This window comes from Phascolarctos cinereus, unplaced genomic scaffold (genome assembly GCF_003287225.1).
Source record: "Phascolarctos cinereus isolate Bilbo 61053 unplaced genomic scaffold, phaCin_HiC Scaffold_8;HRSCAF=390, whole genome shotgun sequence".
Classification (NCBI taxonomy): domain Eukaryota; kingdom Metazoa; phylum Chordata; class Mammalia; order Diprotodontia; family Phascolarctidae; genus Phascolarctos; species Phascolarctos cinereus.
In genome coordinates this window covers 28,700,003-28,718,583 of record NW_027556291.1, presented here as the reverse complement: position 1 = coordinate 28,718,583, position 18,581 = coordinate 28,700,003, and the positions used below count along the sequence as shown (strand labels likewise).

At 45.0% G+C, this 18,581-nt stretch overlaps 1 protein-coding gene across 1 annotated transcript in view; it reads left to right on the top strand.

Moving 5' to 3' along the window:
* Positions 1–851: 851 nt before the first annotated feature.
* Positions 852–18,581, top strand: part of FATE1 (fetal and adult testis expressed 1) — a 61,694-nt gene continuing 43,964 nt past the window's right edge. The window contains exon 1 of the mRNA XM_020975007.2: positions 852–971. The gene's annotated coding sequence lies outside the window, so the exon portion shown is untranslated. The remainder of the gene's footprint in view (positions 972–18,581) is intronic.

The following is an 18,581-nucleotide window of genomic DNA, read 5'->3' as shown; positions in this document are numbered from 1 at the left end:
CCATTTTCAGAAAGACATTGATAAGCTGGCCAACTTCCACAGGCAGGGACTTAGGATGGGGAAGGGACTGGATAATATGCCATCTGAGGACTCCATGTTTAGTCTGGAAGAGAGAAGACTCAGCGGGCAGATGAGATTTGAAGGTCTGCCTTGCAGTCTTTGAGGGATTTCTTCTTGTAGAAGAGGGATCATACTGGTTCTACTGGGCTCTGAGAGCAATGGGGGAAAGGGGCAGGGAGCAGGTTTCTGCTTGGTGTCAGGAAAAACTTCTAAACAGTTAGAGTTGGGTCAAAGTGGAATACTGTGCTCCCACAAGTGATGAGCTCCTCATGAACAGAGGTATTCAAAAGAAGCCATATGACCTTTTGTGGGGCATTTTGTAGAATGGACTTCTATATTGGCATGTGTTTTACCTCTGCCCGTGGTCCCTTCAATCATGAAATACTGTGATTCTAGACTTTGTGGGGGGGGGTGAGGAGACTGGGGGGCACTGGCCATTTTCCCCCTTCTTGAATCACCTCTCCCACTCATCCTTAGGTGCCAGATTAGATTGTGAGCCCCTTGAGGGCAGGGCACTGTCTTTTGCTCCTTTCTGTACCCCCAGTGCTTAGAACTGTGCCTGGCATACAGTGGATGCTTCATTTTGGTTTTTATTTAAATATTTATTTATACTTATATTAGATGGTTTATTGACCTACAGGTAGCGGTAGTCTGGGGCTACAACTCACCCGCGGCAACTGAAGTCACAAAGGCTAGGCGCGTTGATTATGCGCGTCGTATCCCCCTCGCCTTCTGATTGGCTGGCGCTGTGGCGAGGCAGCCAATAACTTAGCGCTTCCACGTATAACGTCTATTCTCCCTGGAGCTAAGGAAGCAAACTGTTGGGAGAGGCTTCGGGGGAGTTCCTGGGGAGGCTGGGGAGGCTGGAGAGGCTGGAGAGTGTAGCACCCACCTCCAAGGAGAAAGAGAAGGTAAGGAGAGGGCGGGGCCTGGGATGGGGCGGAGCTCTGGAAGGAATAGGTGAGGGGCGGGAAGGGCCGGAAAGGCGGGGGAGGGTGTGGGATCCAGGGGTGGGAAGGCTGCTGGTTATTCTTTAGGGTGACTGGGGGAGGAATGGAAGACTTAAGGCTGGGCAGTGAGGGAGGGGGGCACGAGAAGGGTAGATTTGCGGCAACTAAAAGGTTTTTAGAGTCTGATCAAATGTCCATTTTAAGGGATGGCAGTAAAAGCGGTAGGAGTAACGTGCTGTTGGGGGCATCCGGAGCTGGGACTGAATTCATGCCTCCTTTCCTTGGAAAGAGGTGGGGGTAGGGCTTAAAGGGCTTTGTTGGTGGCCTTCCTGAAACACAATCCTGGTTCTGAACTCGGAGACTCTGGGTTCAAATGTCACCTCTGCTACTTAAGGTGTGTGAGAGCACTGGTAAATCACTTAACCTCTGTGGGTCTCAGTTTCCTCAGCTGTAAAGTGAGAATGTTCCACTCTCTGTGGCCTTTGGAGTCCCAGGTCCAGATCTCTGATCCTGTGACCGCCTTGACTCTCCAGCCATTACCTCTGCTCCCATGGGTTAAAAATTCCTTTAACCGGCATTGGTGGCGTAGAAGAAAGAACCCTGGCTTGCAAGTTGAGACCACTAACTTGCCATATGTGACCTTAGACAAGTCAACTTAAGATCATACTCTTAAAATAGAGACTCATTTCCCTATTGATAGTGAGAGTTGGCAAGGTCATGGAATTGAGCCTCCTCACTTTAGGGTGTGGAAACTGAGGCCCAGGAAGGTTGTGCTTTACACTAAACCACACAGATTGGATTTTGAACAACAGATCCTTTCAATTCAAGCTCAGCCTTCTGATTACGTAGGGTCCTAACCTCTCATGATCTCAGTTTCCCCATGTGTAAAATGAAGGTCAGTCTAGATGTTCCCTAGGCTCTTTTCCAGCTCCAGCAGTCTGTGCTCTGTGACCTAAGTGTGACTTCAGCCGCATTCTGACATATAAGATCTTTCCACTGCCTCATCGTTGCTATGGCAACCTCCTATTGACGATGCATTTACAGTCGAAGGCTGGTTGGCTCCCCAGCAGGGACATGGAAAGTAATAATATAATAATAGCTGACATTTACAGAGAGACTTTTAAGGTTCATGAGGCTTTTTTTTTGCTTTTATTTTTTAAATTGATTGATACATTTTGTTATGAAACAGCAGACAGTTCCCAACAAGCAGTAAGGCAACCCCCTTCCATGATGTATATTCCCCCCAAACAATTCCTCATTGTTAATCCAAAGTGAGGGATATGTCCTTTAATTTTAATGGTACATTACTAACATTGACTGAGCAGTTTTGTTGCCTCTCGATGTTGGTTTGATTTATATTCTTTTAGTCATTTTGTTTATTATTCTTCTGGCTCTGCTTTCTTTTCTTTGGCAAAAGCATTTTAAATGTGTGTATGTGTATATAATATATATATATATATATATACACATATGTGATTTATATAGAGAGAAATAGATTTAATATATTTGAAATGAGATTTGTGTGTTTATTATATATTAATACAATGGATATTATTATACACACAAATCTCATTTAATCTACACAGCAACCTTGGTCTATAGCTTATTATGATCTCCATTCTGCAGTGACAGAAATGGAGGCTTAAGTCTCTGCCCATGACCAATGTCAGAGGTCGGTTGGGAGCTCTGCTTCCCCCAGGACTCTGTCATTGCAGTTAGACTCTCAGGTTTGTTATTTGAAATTTCCTGGTGATATTTATGCTTTATGTCTTTTTGGATCCCAAAGGAAACAGTAAGGAGCACAGAGCCCTCCCAAGCAGATGGGACATGGGCACATATTTGTTGATCTGCTTCCTCCAACAGGCTCCCAAGCCAGCAGCACAATCATCCTCTGACGACAGGGCTTTTGAGGCTCTTGCCTGGCTATACCGAGTAGGAGTTGTCCTGAGGAGTGTGAGAAGAAAAGCTGTCTCATGTAAGGTGACCCTTCCTAATCAGCTCTGGCCTAGAGGCCTTGGTGAGGGCACCTTTCTGTTCCTCAGTTCTTAAAAGTATGCTTGTTCAAGTCAAAGACGTCATTCATTTCCTTCTAAAGGAAGGACAGAAACCCTAAGGGGAACAGAAAAAGAGGGGACCAACATTTTGTTGGTTTTCTCCTTCTCTCCTATCCTTATCTTTTCCCACCTGCAGGCTGGCTTCCTGCCATTCATGAGGAAAGGCCTGGAGGGCTGGAGGGCTGGCTGGCTGGCTGCCTGCCTGCCTGCCTTTGGGGGGAACACTCCTCCCACTACACTCTGCTTTGGTATGAAGGCCCACACGAGGAGGAGAAAGGAAAAATTGGACGTTGACAGTGGTTGACAAGTAGTACTTTTCACCTCTGAGCAGGCTTCTGAGGGTGGGGCTGCATGGAGGGGGTACTCTGGAAGGGACAAACATCTGGGCTCTGGGTACAAATGGTCATTACAAAGCTGCTGTTTTTGCCCATGACAGTTAAGTGAAGAGGCAGTGTGGCAAGTAAGTATTTCCTAGATGAAGGCCTGGGGATGTGAAGGGCATTGCAAAGGATGCTTGGGTTGGTGGTGGGGAGGCAAAGGCTATTTTTAAAGCATCTTCCCGATTCTCCAAAGTACTGGAACATGGACAGGCCTATAATGTGCAAGCAGGTTTATCACTGACAAAGACTAGAAAAGTGACCCAAGACATCCCCATAGATCATGGACCCAAGCATGGAATGAATAATCAGATGAGCTAGGAGTTCTGCCACTGAGTAGAAGAAGAGGCACTTCTCTCCCCTTTCCTTCTCACCCTCACCCAGGGCTTGACCAGAACCAGGTAACCTTTGGGGGAGGGGAGAGTAAAGGCAACAGGAAAGCAGATATTATTCAGCGCCTGTTTGTAGCCTTCCAGAGAGCTCCACCCCAGCCTAGGCCCTGCCACCCATGAAGATACTCATATATCAGACATGGTCGCTCTATCCCACATATCAACATGGATGGGTTCCCGGGAGGGAATATAACCCAGTCATCAGATCTCACTGAGAGTAATGTCATGTCCCCCAAGTGGGCTGTCTCATGGGATGGTTTCTGCTTTTATTTCCAGAAGCTCCCAAAGAGACAACCTGCTCTAAGCTTTTGTTAATGCAAAGGTTCTTGACTTTTCTTTTTTGCATCATGGGCCATTTGGCAGTCTGATAAAGCCAACACTTCCCAGAATCATGATTTTAAATGCGTAGAATGAAATGTGTAGGATTACAAAGGAAATACAGTTAACAAAATATTTTTCAAAACAAAGTTCATGAGGGGCAGCTAGGTGGCACAGTGGATAGAGCACTGGCCCTGAAGTCAGGAGGACCTGAGTTCAAATCCGCTCAGACCAAACACTTGACACTTACTAGCTGTGTGACCCTGGGCAAGTCACTTAACCCCAATTGCCTAAAAACAAAACAAAACAAAATTTAAAAAGATTTAAAAAACCCAAAGCAAACCAAAGTTCATGAACTCTTGGTTAAGAACCCCTGTGTTAATGGGAGATGCCCCAGAGGTTTCTCCATTTTTCTTACTGATGATTAAAATTGTAAGTGCCTTTATATTTGAATGTCTGCTGCCCCTCTTTGAAGTCAGCCCCCTTGAGTTCAGGAATGGCCCTGGTAGGTGGCAGCATTGATCCCTTATTCGAAGTCAGATTCACTCCTCCAGTTCCTGCCAAGTGGAGAAGAGTCTCTTCAGAAAGTGCTGAGGCCTGTCTAGGGGTGGTTGGCAGCTGCTACCTTGGCCTCCATGCTCTCCTCTTGCTCTGGAGGTTTTTTAGTCTCCAACCTTTCAGAGTTTCTCTGGACCAGGAATAGTTTCACTTCTAAACAGTCTGTGCTCTCATGAGTTCCTGGAAGAATTGCTTTAAGAGACTGTCAAACTGAAATTTTGAAGAAGCCCAAGAAGTGTTTGAGGATAAAGAATTAATGGCATGGTGGGCCTTGCAAGCAGGGGGAGTCCTGGGGCTAAGAAGAGTGGGCCTAGATCCTAGAAAGTGGGAAAACTTGAAGGGGTAAAAGAAGTGAGGCATGAGTTGGTCTCCCTCTGTTTTAGTGCTGAGAGACAGATCAATGATATGATCCTGTAACTTCTACCCACCTGACTCCAGGCCCTTTACTTCCCTTGGGAGTTTTCTGCTTTTTTCCCCTCAGTCACCAAGCCCTCACGTCATGAGCCTGCAGCTTCTTAGATAGTCTTCCCCAGCACTTCCCACTATGGGGTCCCACAGGACTCAAGGCAGGCCTCCCATTCTAGAGAATCCCTGGCTGCCCGAAGCTGACAGAGTGGGCAGGGAGAGAAGAGCAGTTTTTGTGAGTTCCATTGTCTCTTTCTCTCCTTTTCCTCCCAGCTATCTCACTAGAAGCATGAATATCTCTGGTTTCGACTTATCAACAGAGTTCTGGAAATGCTACTTGAACATACTGCAATTTTTTGGGCTGCCCGGTGAACAGCCAGATGTTTCACTAATCATGGTGTTCCTCTTGGGGTCAGCACTGCTGTTCCTTGGCACCCTAATCTTCTTTATGTGGCTGTCCTATTTAGAGGAGGACAAAAGCAAATACGTACGCTATGCTGAGGACCAGGATTTCCCAAGCACCTCAGGGACCTGCACCTCTGTAGCCATCTTGTATGAGAGGCCAGAGGCCAGAGACTCATATGATTTAGAGGTTTCCCAGATGGCCCAGGGTGAAATCCATGAGACATCGGTCATCATTAATGGCTTCTTAGTCCCAGAACATGTTACTTCTAGACAGTCCTCCTTACGAGGAACTCAACTTCTCTTGTGAGGACTTAGCCCTTATTTAGGGGGAGACATGGTGGTTACTCACCCCTACTCAAATAACTGAACTGTGATACATTCTTGTGTCTTGTTTGCTTTTTTTTTTTTAATGGGGTGAAGTGACTTGCCTAGGGTCACACGCCTAGTAAGTGTCAAGTGTCTGAGGCTAGATTTGAACTCAGGTCTTCCTGAATCCAGGGCCAGTACTCTATCGAATTGGCCATCTAGCTGCCCCATTGTTTGCTTATTTCTGTTTAAACTCTGCCACTATGGCCTCACTTTCCTCATCCCCAGATAATTTCATCATAGTGGCTTTTTAAAAGTCCCTTGCTATGACCAAAAAAAAAAAAGAATCCTTTGCTTAGAGGGGGGAGGAATTTGCATTCATAAAGTACTTAGTAGGAGCCAGGTGATCCTCACAACAGCCTTGTAAGCTAGGTGCTATTATCTTTATTTTACGGTTGAGGAAACTGAGGCAGACAGTGATTTGCCTATGGTCACACAGCTAGTGTGTGATACTCATACTGAATTTGGACTCGGGTCTTCCTGATTTTAGGTCTAGTGCTGTAGACACTGCCTCATCTAGCAGCCTCCTCAAACAGGCAGAGAGAATGAGAGGAGCCCCTGGAAAATGGATACGCAAGATGGGTATATCGAGTCCTTTGGGCAGGCTGTGGAGACTTGTCCCCAAGAGCCAGCCCAGGCCATGTGCTCAAATAACTAGACCCTTTTCCTTGAAGTCCCTTTACTTGAACATTAGGGGCAAGGACAAAAAGTAGGTCAAATTCAATAGAATGGAACCAGGGTTATCCCTAGAAATAACACGGAAGAACCCCAGGTGAGGGGAAGTGACTGGGAGCTCACCACCCCTCTCACTCTCCAAATCACCCACAGTACTTTCCCTGAGGTAACAGTCCGTTTCTGTGATCACTAAGTGTATTTGTAAATGCGGAAGTCACTAGAGGGCCAGACCCAGCCTGAGGGGCTAGGGGTGGGGGATGGGGGATAAATTCTTATTTCCTCCCCATTGTTTGCCTGGCTTGTCTCCACTCTGATCAGGATTTTTGCACAATCCTATTTGGGATTAATGAGTTATAGCTGATTCTCTTTGGCTGTCTTTCTCCTTGTGCCTCCTGGTGCATTTTTAGAAATTTCCTGGAGTGTTTGCCAGGATTCTGGACTCCTGTGGCTCCTAACACGCTACCATCTTCCCATAATTCCCCACTGTTTCCCTTAATCACATCCCAACCCCCACAGTAATCCAAGGGCCCCCCAAAGTTCAGCACCCGATTTGCCCTAGCAACAGCTCTCCAGCAGTCTCCGCCTGCCTTCCTCAGCCCTCTGGTTGGTGCGGTATACTGACACAGCCATTAGCCCAACCCACTCCCCGTCAATTGGATATCACACATCTGGAATGGAGGTGTTAGAAATCCATTATCCTGGCAAAGATTGAACCTACATTGTGGTAAATTGCACAGTAACTCCCACCTCTCTGAACTGACACCGGGTAATGTTGCTAATGGTATCATTAGGAGGACTTGGGCTTGAGGGCTCTGTTTCCTGGGGGGTAGGACTGGATTTGCCCTGAACCTCTCACACATTCTGCGCTGGTGCCCCTTGCTACCATCAGTGCAGTGGTTAGAATGAGTTGCCAGACTGAGCCCAGAGAGGAGGCTTCCTGGGAAGTAAGGGGGCTGACCCCATGACCTGGACATCCAGAGCCCCGTATCTGAACAGCTTCGGGATTCTGTGATTCTATATTACACGTCAGGCAGCCCCTCAAAAAACATCTGGCCCCAGCCTCTGCCTGACCAGGAATCCCTTCTGGAACCTCCACCAAAGGTGGGTATCTAATCTCCCCCGTAAGGCTTTGGGTGCCGCTGGGTAACCGTTCCCCAAGTGGGCTGCTTAGATTCTGCCTCTTGCTTTGAGTTCAGCTTTCCACGGTTAAGGATAGAGACCTGTGATTTCATTGGCATAGAGAACTCTTGGGTGAGGAAACTCCCTCCACCAGTGCAGTTCAGTGCCACCTCTGCAACTTACAGTGTTAGTTACCTAGAGCACTGAGAGGTTAAGTAATTTTCCCAGGGTCACACAGCCAGTGTGTGACAGGGGCAGGACTTGAAACCAGGTTTTCCTGGTTCAAAGCCAGCTCACTGTCTCTACCATATTCCCTTTCTACTAGACTTAAGCAAAACATAAATAAGGATTCTACAGGACAACCCTGGAAATATTGGAGGACTGTGGGTCATTCTCTCCTACTCCCCACCCTAGTTTTTTTCTTCTCTAGGCTGAATAGAGCCAGTTCATTCAACTGCTACTCACATAGCATGAGGCAGCGGCAGCCTTTCACCATTCTGGTTACCATGCCATGAAATGTGCTACCTTGTTGGTGTCCCTTATGAAGCATAATGCCCAGAATTGGACGCAGTGCTCCTGCAGCTGAGGCTGGAGCAGGGCAGAGAACAGCGGGGGGGGGGGTGTTTACTACCCATCTTACTTTGGCTCTCTTCTGTTGATGCCCCCCCAGCATCACCTTAGCTGTCCTTGATGCCACATGCCACATGTCTGACTTGCTCCTGAGTTTGCAGGCCCCTAAAACCTCTTTCTCCCCGTCGCCTGCTTCGCACCCCATTTCTTCCATCTTGTGCTGAGGCATTTTTTTCTTAGCCCAAGTAAAGAATTTTTCATTTATTCCAATACATCAGGCATGTATACTTTGGTTATTGTGGGTATTCCTTCTACTGGCATAAATTGCAACTCCTCTATGACTTCATAGACTGTCCCCACAAGTGGTTATGGCCCCCACATTTATCTGTGGCCTGCTTGGGGGTGTTAGCTCTTTACTCCACCATGCAGTCCATCACTGGGCACGCTCTGCTGGCATTGCCTTGGGGAGGCCAGAATTACCTCCACACCACCATAGGAGGATGACATTACTGGAGAACTCGATATTTATTGCTATCCAACTTCCTTAGTCATCAGTCTAAGATTTTTTTGAATCCCAATTCTTTGATGTGCCATAAAAGTCACAGAACCATAAAATAGTAGAAGTGCAAGGGAAGGAAACTTAGTGATCATCCAGTTCAACCTCATTTTACAGGTGGGGAAACTGAGGCCTGATCATATGATCATAGATTTAGATCTAGGAGGGACCTTCAAATCATCTAGTTCAGTGCTCCATTTTAGATATGAGGAAGCCAAGACACAGAGAATTGAGGTGACTTGCCCAAGGTCACACAGGTAGTCACAAAGTTGGCCTTTGGCCCAAGGTTACCTGGGGCAGAGCCAGGTGCCAAGTAGCGTTAGTGTTCTTTTTCCTTCATCATGCTGCCTCTCTGTTTGCTTTCCCTCTCAGCTTCATACCATCTGTGAATATGATCAGCTTGTACATCCTGGATACTAATTTCAGTTTGTTGGAATTCAATCTTGTGAGCTGCCTCCCTTGCCCATCAGAATGCTTGGGAAAGAGATGATCTCCAAATTTTCTTCACCTTGACTTCAAAAGTAGAAGGGGAAGAGGACAGGAGCTGCCCAATGAGGCTCCCTCCCAGTTAGATCCACCTGTCTAATTTTTCAAAGTCATCTTGGGCTGCTCGGGCTCTAGCACTCCCCAGATAGCCCTCTGTACAGGAGGAAGGCAGAGATAGCTGGCTAGCTAACCAATGAATTAAATGAGCTATTTGTAAAAGGGTACATAGTAGGCACTGTCTCAATGCTTATTCCATGCCTCTCATCCATCTAACTACTTAATAGGAGAGACCGTGTGGCCAAGTGAAAAGAGGACTGGACTTTCAGGCAGGGGATCTGGAGCCAAATTCTAGTTCTGGCATTTATTGCCTGTGTGACCCTGGGTTAGTTACTGACCCTCTCTGGGCTCACTTTCCTTATGTGTATAATGAAAGCTTTGGAGCAGATGATCCCTGTTGGGCTGGGAACCCCTAGCCCTGGCAGCTGAATCTGTGCTCTGTTGAAATGCTTATTCACAAGCTCTTTAAAAAACAATAAAATCCTTTCCTTTTCTGTTTTTCTTTTTAAATTATTAACATAGCAATCATCAACTAACATAAACATTTCATTACATAAAGAAGAAAAACAAGGCTGGGATGTGGAATTGTGAAGTCCCCCTCCTTTTTTCCCATAACAGTCCTGTCGTTCTGTGCTGCTGTATTTGTGGGCCCTGGTGAAACCCAAGTATGCTTGCAGACCCCAGGCCCTGGGACAAGCCTGCTCACCGCCCCCACCCCACACCCCACTCCAAAATAGGAAAAGCAGTGGAGGCCTGTGACAATTGCTTGTCAACCAATCGGCAGAACAGCTTGTGACTGTTTGGAGGGTTTTTCCTCTTCCGTTGATGTCCAGAAGTTGGTGAAGAGGTGAGGAAGAAGCATTGGTGACCTCTCCTTTACTTCCCAAGGAATGACAGTTGTTCAGTTATTTCAGCTGTATCTGACTCTTCCTAACCGCATTTGGGGTTTTCTTGGCAAGGATGCTGGAGTGCTTTGCCATTTCCTTCTCCAGCTCATTTGACAGATGAGGAAACTGAGGCCAACAGCAATTAATCAGCATTTATTAAGTGCTTACCCTGTTCCAGGCATGGTGCTAGGTTCTAGTATTGCAAAGATAAGAATAACCAGCCCTTGCTTTCAAGGACTTTGATTTTTTTTTAAAAGAATGTCATCAAAAGGGACAAATCTTTGAATTTATATATAAATTGGTGATTTAAAAAAATACAATTCCTGAAGTTAAAAAAAAACAGTCTGCAACTGTCTACTTAAAATTCATTTAAAAAAAAAATGTGATGATACGGATGTCTATTAGATACAATAGTTTTTTTAGGGGGATTATCCGAGATCACTTCCAAGGGGGCATGTTTTGAGGGTTTTTCATTGTGATGTTATCTTGTTCCCCATGTGCCTAGATCCCTCTAACCCCTCACCTGGTGGCTGGCTTTGTGCTCAGTGTGAGGACGCTTAAAGGAAAGGCCCAGGAAAGGGAGCAGCGCCACCTCCCTGGGGCTTTGCAGACCTTCCAACCCAGTGGCCCTGTTTTAGGGGAATGCTGAAATTGAAAGTAGTAGAAGAAATTGCAGTGAAAGCCAAAGCCCTCCCTCCTCTTTCCATTGCAAAGGCCTTTCTGGGATAGACTAAAGCTCCCCAGACCTAGGGGCCAGCCTGCACATTTCTTTGTGGCCCATGGGGTCGACATTCCCCCTTGGCATTTGGCTTTCCTCTCTTTGGCTCTCATCCCATGGGCGGCAGCAGTAGGATGGAATGTGAGGACTGCTCGATGCTCTTTTGGGGCAAAACCCCCAGGATTCTTCAACTGTGTGAGGAGGAAGGCTAGGAATTTAGGCTGTAGTTTAGATTTCTACAGTTTTTTTTTTACAAGCTTAGAAAAACTTTATAGGCATATTGCTGGGACTTGTTTTTAAGCCTCAAACCTTTTAAAACCAAAGGGAAAATAGCTAGCAGTCCCCCAGAGTTTTTGTAATAGAAGCAGGAGAGATGCAGGCTCTGGTGCTGAGCAGAGCCTTTCAGCACCACAGTGGCTATTGCCTACACTAATGGAAATGCAGTATTAAACAAGCTTGGGCAGGCAGAAGCCAACCGTTCCTCTTTCTTTTCTGCCTGGGGATTCCATGGCATTTAGTGGGAGTTCCATGGGGTGCTTAGGAAATAAGATTCTGATTCATTCCTCCCCACGGTGCCCGTGGGAGGCCAGGTATCATCAGTAATGCAGGGATGACAGCTTATAGGATCAGGATTCTGTTTTCTATCTTTGCAGCCAGGTTATTTCCCTGGATGAAGGTCCTCTCAAAACTACAGCCAAGGGCTGGTTCTAACCACATGATGGCTGACAATAAAGGTCACCTTTGGGTGTTCTCATATCTAGAAAGGAATCTCTTCCACACCTAGTCTCTGTCTTTCATATGGAAATGCTAGATTAGCCTCTGTGTGTATGTGTGTGTGTGTGTGTGTTTGTGAGTGATTGGCACATTAGACTAGCTGCAAATCCATACTCAGGGTTGAAGTAAAAAGACTGACTATGAAAAGAGCTGATCTCCATTATTTTTCAGCCTAAGTAATAATACTCCTTTTCAGGATTATGCCTATTAAGAAACAAGCAAACCCTCCTCACAGAACTGCACTGATCAGTATAATTAGCTAATTTTCAAGTCACGCAATCAGATTGCATGTAGCTACAGTAAAACCTCATTAATTTGGATCACACTCATTTGGAACATGTGATACTTCATAGCATATATGATTATTAGAGAATCAAAAGTCTGAAATGCATATTTTTTCCATCTGGGGTTTTCTTTTTAGGGGCATTCTCAGGAATAAGAGAAATCCAGTCTAAAATCATTAACATTTCCAAAACAAGGGCTCGAGAAATTTCCTTTACAAATGCCTTCAACTTCTGCTCCTACTAATTCTTGTGTGTTTGGTTTTTTTCCTTTTGTGAAATGGCATTCTTTCATGAGCTCCACTAATTGCATTGATAACCTTTCTGACTATTCATCAATTATACGTTTGACAAGAATAAAACTACAGACTCCTTTTAGCATCTTCTCCAATTTAAATTTTTCACTGTCAGACTTACCTCTCCTCATCCCTCACCACTCCCCCCCAAAAAAACCCCACATCCCTACTCTTCCAAAATAGTGGGGTGTTAGTTTCCTTTGCCTGTGGGTGGTCAGTCTCTGGCTTACAAAGACAGGATAGGGACTGGATCTGTAATGTTATTGCTGTAGAGATCTCTTAGATGAGAAAACTACCAAGCTGGCACCTCCTCTGCATCTCACATGTTAGAGATTTGTGCACAGCACTGGGAAGTTAAAAAGACTTGCCCAGGGTCACACAGGCAGTGGGAATGGCAACACTTGAATCCAGATGAAGACATGGACTCAAAATAGCCTCCATCCCCACCCTCCCTCTCATACTACCCCCCCACACACAACTGCCAACTAACGGATCAATTGTTAGTCATTCCTCTTTGTTTGTGCATGTGATTGGAGCTGCCATTTTGAATGCCCCTGAGCACAAATACCCTGGAGGAATCCAGGGCTGCCATGCCTCTCAATCATGATCATTTCAGAGCTTGCATCCCCAGGCCCAAGCACACCTGGTCCTGTCCCCTTTGTTGCTGTGAATTAGCAGCAGTGGGAACATTGATGTGTGAAACTGCGGATAGAGAAATTGTTACTGGGAGCCCACTTGATCTGACATCATTTTAAACTCAGCTCATGTTGGTTTCCTCTGTACATCCAGTAATAGGATTTCACTGGAGCCTGGAGCAACAAGACGGAATGTTTTCTCTCCCTCTCTCTTCACAAGTAATGAGTTTAGCAGTTTATATGCTGTCAAATTTAATATGTTTCTGTGCAAAAAAAAATATTAAAAAACAACAGCAGTGTTGATCAAATAGCTAGGCCCTGCCTCATTGGATGAAATGGGAACCAGTCCCTGGTGACTTTCACACCTTGGATGCCAGTGGTCTGTTCCAGTGGTGTGGGCGGAGCAACCCAAAGCAAACCAAGGTAGGAGCAGGAAACTGGCCTTCTGGACCAAGAGTTTATCTCCTGGGGTATGAAAGATGGTCTGTCCCTCACCTTGGTATAAGGTGTGTGTGTGTGGGGGGGGGGAGGTACCTAGCTTTACTAAGCTCCTTACTATAAATCAGGCATTCAGCTGAGTGGTTTCCAAATGCTGTCTCATCCACTTATCACAACAACCCAGGAAGGTGGGTGCTAGTATTATCTCCATTTTACAGTTGAGGATATGAAAGCAGGCAAGTTAAATGACTTGCCTAGAGTCCCACAGCTAGTAACTGTCTGAGATCAGATTTGAACTCAGGTCTAGCCCTCTCACCACTGTACCACCTAGCTCCCAAGGTATTCTTAACCTCGGGTCCAGGAATTTTCTTAATGTTTTGCCAATTTTATTTCAATGGAATCGGTTTTCTTTGTAATCTTATGTATCTTATTTGATACACTTGAAAGCGTAATTCTGAGAAGAGGTCCATTGATGTCACTAGATTGTTCCTGGAGGCCTTGGCACAACCAAGGTAAAGAAGCCCTGAGCTAGTAGGATCTTCCATCAAGTGGGTTAGTTCATCTCCTAGTATTGGATTCTTGGTTATCACCTTGTGCCTTTTGATATACCTGCTTAGGGGGCTGGCATGTGTGGGTGGGTGGGTGTTGAATTCCCCTCTGAGCAGGTAGGCATCATAGCAGATCTATGTTCTATACACAGGAACCAAGCTTGCTGGGAGAGCCATGGGCGGGCTCTGCTTCTTCAGCCTATGCCTTAAAACTTGGAAGGTGGGTGTACGTATAGGGCACGGACAGCCGTTGTACACAGAGCGGTGCAACCAATGAAACTGTTTACATCCGTGCCTCCGGCCTCAGAAAGAAGGCAGTAATAACAGTAATCAGAATAAAATGGCCTCCCACAGTGGGCTTAGCCAAAAAGAACTTTATCTTTCTCTGAGTAGTTGATAGCTGTGAAAAGATCCTGGGTGGAGGGCTGCTAAATGAATGCAGTCTCCAAGTTAGCAATTAAAATTGAAAGCAGGCAGCCATAATGAAACAACTGCATAGTGAATGTGGCCCTGTTGAAGGGGATGGGATGATGGCTTACCTCCAGGAGGGGGCCACCAGAGAGCTTGGGCTCCACTGGACTCAGCTCGAGCAAGTCTGCTGATTGCCTGGAGATAGCTCAGGGCTTTGGTTTCTTCATCTCCAAAATAGGAACCCAAGTTCTTCCTCCGGCCTTCCCACAGAGGGACGTTGTGTGTTTAATGTGATAAGCATTATGCAGGCAGGCTTTAACTTGTACATATTGTGCTGCCAGAGTTGGCTTGGAATCTAGTGGGCCAGGTTCTGCTCTGCTCGGCTTCCCAGGCCACCTCCCATGAGGAAAGAATGCAGAATGTCCAAAAGGGATGATAGCATTGTACTAAATATACCTTGACCATCAAGTATGACAATATTTCAGTGGAGAAACGTGGTTGGCCTTCCTGAGAGCATGTCTTCTTGGTTCCTTAAAGCATTCCACAATCTGACTTCAATGTGTCTTTCTAGCCTTCCTGCCCCATACTTGCCCCACCATGCTACCCTCCAGCCCACCTCTTTTCTTTCCTGAAGACAATTTAGCTGCCACTACCTCCATGAAACTCCCTCAGAAATGTCTAGGTAGAGGTGCTCCCCCCCACCCCAATCTGAGGCCACTTGGATTCCTCTTATACTCATTATTCCAATCAAATTGTAAGCTCTGTGTGAGCAAGGCAGAGACTGGGTTGTTTTTCACAGTTTTATTTCCAGCACCTTAGCTGAAATGAAAGAATTTTGGCCGAATTAAATCCAATGGAATTGCTCTAGTGATGTTGGGGGACTCTCCCTACCCTTACATTTGCTGATCAGGGTGATCTGAGACTTCTTCAGCTGTAAATCACTGTTGATGGCTCCCATGGTCTATGGCAAGGATGGAGGAGGTGGTGAAAGGTGGAAACAAGTGTTTCAGAGGGTGGAGGTGAAGAACCAGGGGTAGGGGTTGGGGATGGTAGTGACTGTGGTTTCCAGTTGTCTTGAATCTCTAGAGAAACAAAAAATGTCAGAAGGAACCTCTGAGGTCTTCTAGTCCAATTTCTACCTGAGCAAAAATCCCTTCTACAAGATCCCTGGCAAGTGGCTACCTAGGCTGCCCTGGGAACTCACTACCTCTCAAGGGTGCCTATTCCCCTTTTTAAAAAATAATTTTATTTTTATTATTCTTGACTTAAGCACCAGAAAAGAATATTTCCATATACACAGCAGAACACACATAGAGGATTGTATATCAGACCCTGAATCTCCATTTCATAGCACCTGTATGGTTTTTTAAAGGAAACTAAATGCACATATCACTTTCAAAACTGTCCTGCTTGCCTGTGCTTCTTTCAAAACTTCAGTTCTCTTCTGTGTATTAAAAATGTTTGTGTCCCTTTTTTTTCATTACTGAAAATTGCTAACTTCCTCTCTCCCCATGTTCGCGACCTCCCTCCTCAACCAAAAAAACCCATTGTAACAAATAACATAGTCAAACAAAACAAGCCCATGCAGTGGCCATGTCCCAAAACATCAGTTTCTTTCTGTACCCTGAATCCGTCATCTTTCTGTCAGGAGGTGGTTAACATGCATCATCATCGGTCCCTTGGAATCCTGGCTAGTCATAGCATGGATCCAAGCTCTTGAGTCAAAGCCACTTGTTTATACAATGTTGTTTTCCTGATATACATTTTTCTCTTTGTTCTCACTTTGCATTCGTTCATGCTACAAAGGATTCTTTGAAATTGTCTTTTCTTGTCATTTTTTATGGCACAATTGTATTTCATTCCATTCATATATCACAGTTTTAAAGCTACTCTCCATTGTGTTCTAATTTTTCAGGTTTCTTTCTTTCTTTCTTTCTTTCTTTCTTTCTTTCTTTCTTTCTTTCTTTCTTTCTTCTTTCTTTCTTTCTTTCTTCTTCCTTCCTTCCTTCCTTCCTTCCTTCCTTCCTTCCTTCCTTCCTTCCTTTCTTTCTTTCTTCCTTTCTTCCTTTCTTTCTTTTTTCACCCTTTTAATGTCCCCTTGGGAATGGGAATCTTGTCTTGCTTGGGACTGTTATCTCCCTGGTATTATCTTCCTGGGGCAGCTGGGTGGCGTAGTGGATAGAGCTCTGGGCCTGGAGTCAGGAAGACTCATCTTCCTGAGTTCAAATCTGGCCTTAGATACTTACTAGCTGTGTGACCCTGGGCAAGTCACTTCACCCTGTTTGCCTCAGTTTCCTCATCTATAAAATGATCTGGAGAAAGTAATGGCAAGTTGCTGCAGTATCTTTGCTAAGAAAATCCCAAATGAGGGCACAAAGAGTCGGACGTGACTTTAAAAAGACTGAACAAAAAAATTGTTAGGAAGTTTTTCCTTTCATCAAGCTGAAATCTTCCTTTTTAATGTCCATTGATTGGTCCAAGTTCTACCCTCTGGAACCAAATAGAACAAATCCAATCTCTCTTCCACACAACTCAAATACTCAAATGGGTCATCATCAATTCAAGAGTTCCTGCCAACAGACCACCCTGCCTTCCCTTCCTGTATCACTCTGTCTATGCTATCCTATAAGTTTACCATAAGGAGTCTATCCAGTATGCCAGAGGCTTTGCTCACTTTCTCCAGATGTTATGAGGAGCCGGTAGAACACTTCAGCTGGCTGGCTACCTGTCATCTCTTACTCTTGACCAACTCATCTTCTTTCCCCCCACTTAATAGTATTTGGTTTTTTCCAATTACATGTGAAGGAAGTTTTTGACATTCACTTTTATAAGATTTTGAGTTCTAAATGTTTTTTTCTCCTTCCTTCCCTTCCCCCCTCCCCAAGAAGGCAAGCAATCTAGTATAGGCTATACATGTACAATCATATTAAACATATTTCTACATTAGTCACGTTGTGAAAGAAGAATCAGAGCAAAAGGGAAAAAGCAAAAAAGAAAAGACAAGAGGAAATAGTATGCTTCGATGTGCATTCACACTCCATAATTCTTTCTCTGCATGTGGATAGCATTTTCCATCATGAATCTTTTGGAATTGTCTTAGATCATTGTATTGCTGAAAAGCGCTAAGTCTATTAAAGTTGGTCATTACACAAAGTGGCTGTTACTGTGTACAACGTTCTCCTGGTTCTGCTCACTTCGCTCAGCATCAGTTCATGTACATCTTTCCAGGTTTTTCTGAAGCCTGCCTGCTCATCATTTCTTATAACACAATAGTATTCCATTACATTAATATACCACAACTTGTTCAGCCATTCCCCAATTGATAGGCATCCCCTCAATTTCTGATTCTTGGCCCCCAAAGAAAGAGCTGCTATAAATATTTTTGTACACGTAGATTCTTTTCCCCTGACCAACTCATTATCTCCTTCATCTCTACCTCCTGGTTTCCCCAGCTTCCTTTAAATTCCAACTAAAATCTCATCTTCTACAAGAAGCCTTTCCCAACCCCTCTTAATTCTGGTTCCTTCTCTGTCTTAATTATTTCCTATTCATCCCATCTATACTTTCTTGTACATATTTCTTTTCTTGTTGTCTCCCCCATTAGACTGTGAGCTCCTTGAGGGCAGGGGCTATTTTTTGTTTCTTTTGGTATCACCGATGCTTAGCACAGTGCCTGGCACATAGTAGGCACTCAATAAATATTAATTGACTGACAGACAGTCCTACAGTTCTCTGGTGACATCCTATCCTCCTGCAGCCAGACCACACCCACCACGTACCTCTCTGTTGCCCTGTGTGGGATACTCATCCTAAATTCTTTGGAGGCAGTGATGTTTCCAAGATAGCAACAACAATCAGAGGTTAGTACTAAAAAGATAGACCTTTGCTTCCACAATGAAGCCTTCAAATGCTGAAGACAGACATATATCATATGTCCCTCCCCTCCCTTTGCCCTGGCCACAAGCTTCTCCTGTCCTGGGCAAACATTCTCTTCTCCTTTACTTAGTCTTTGAATGGCACTCTTTTGATTGTATTCTTCTGGACATACTTTAGCTTGTCAATGTCCTTCTGACAGCAGGGTGCTCAGAAATGAACACAATACTCCACATGTGGATCAGAGACAGAAGACACAGGGACTCTGATGTCATCTTGTTCTGGAAACTATAACCCTATTAATACAGTCTCAGATCACATTCCTTTGTTGAGTAATAAATCATACTGTAGTCCAGTAAAAACCCAAACCTG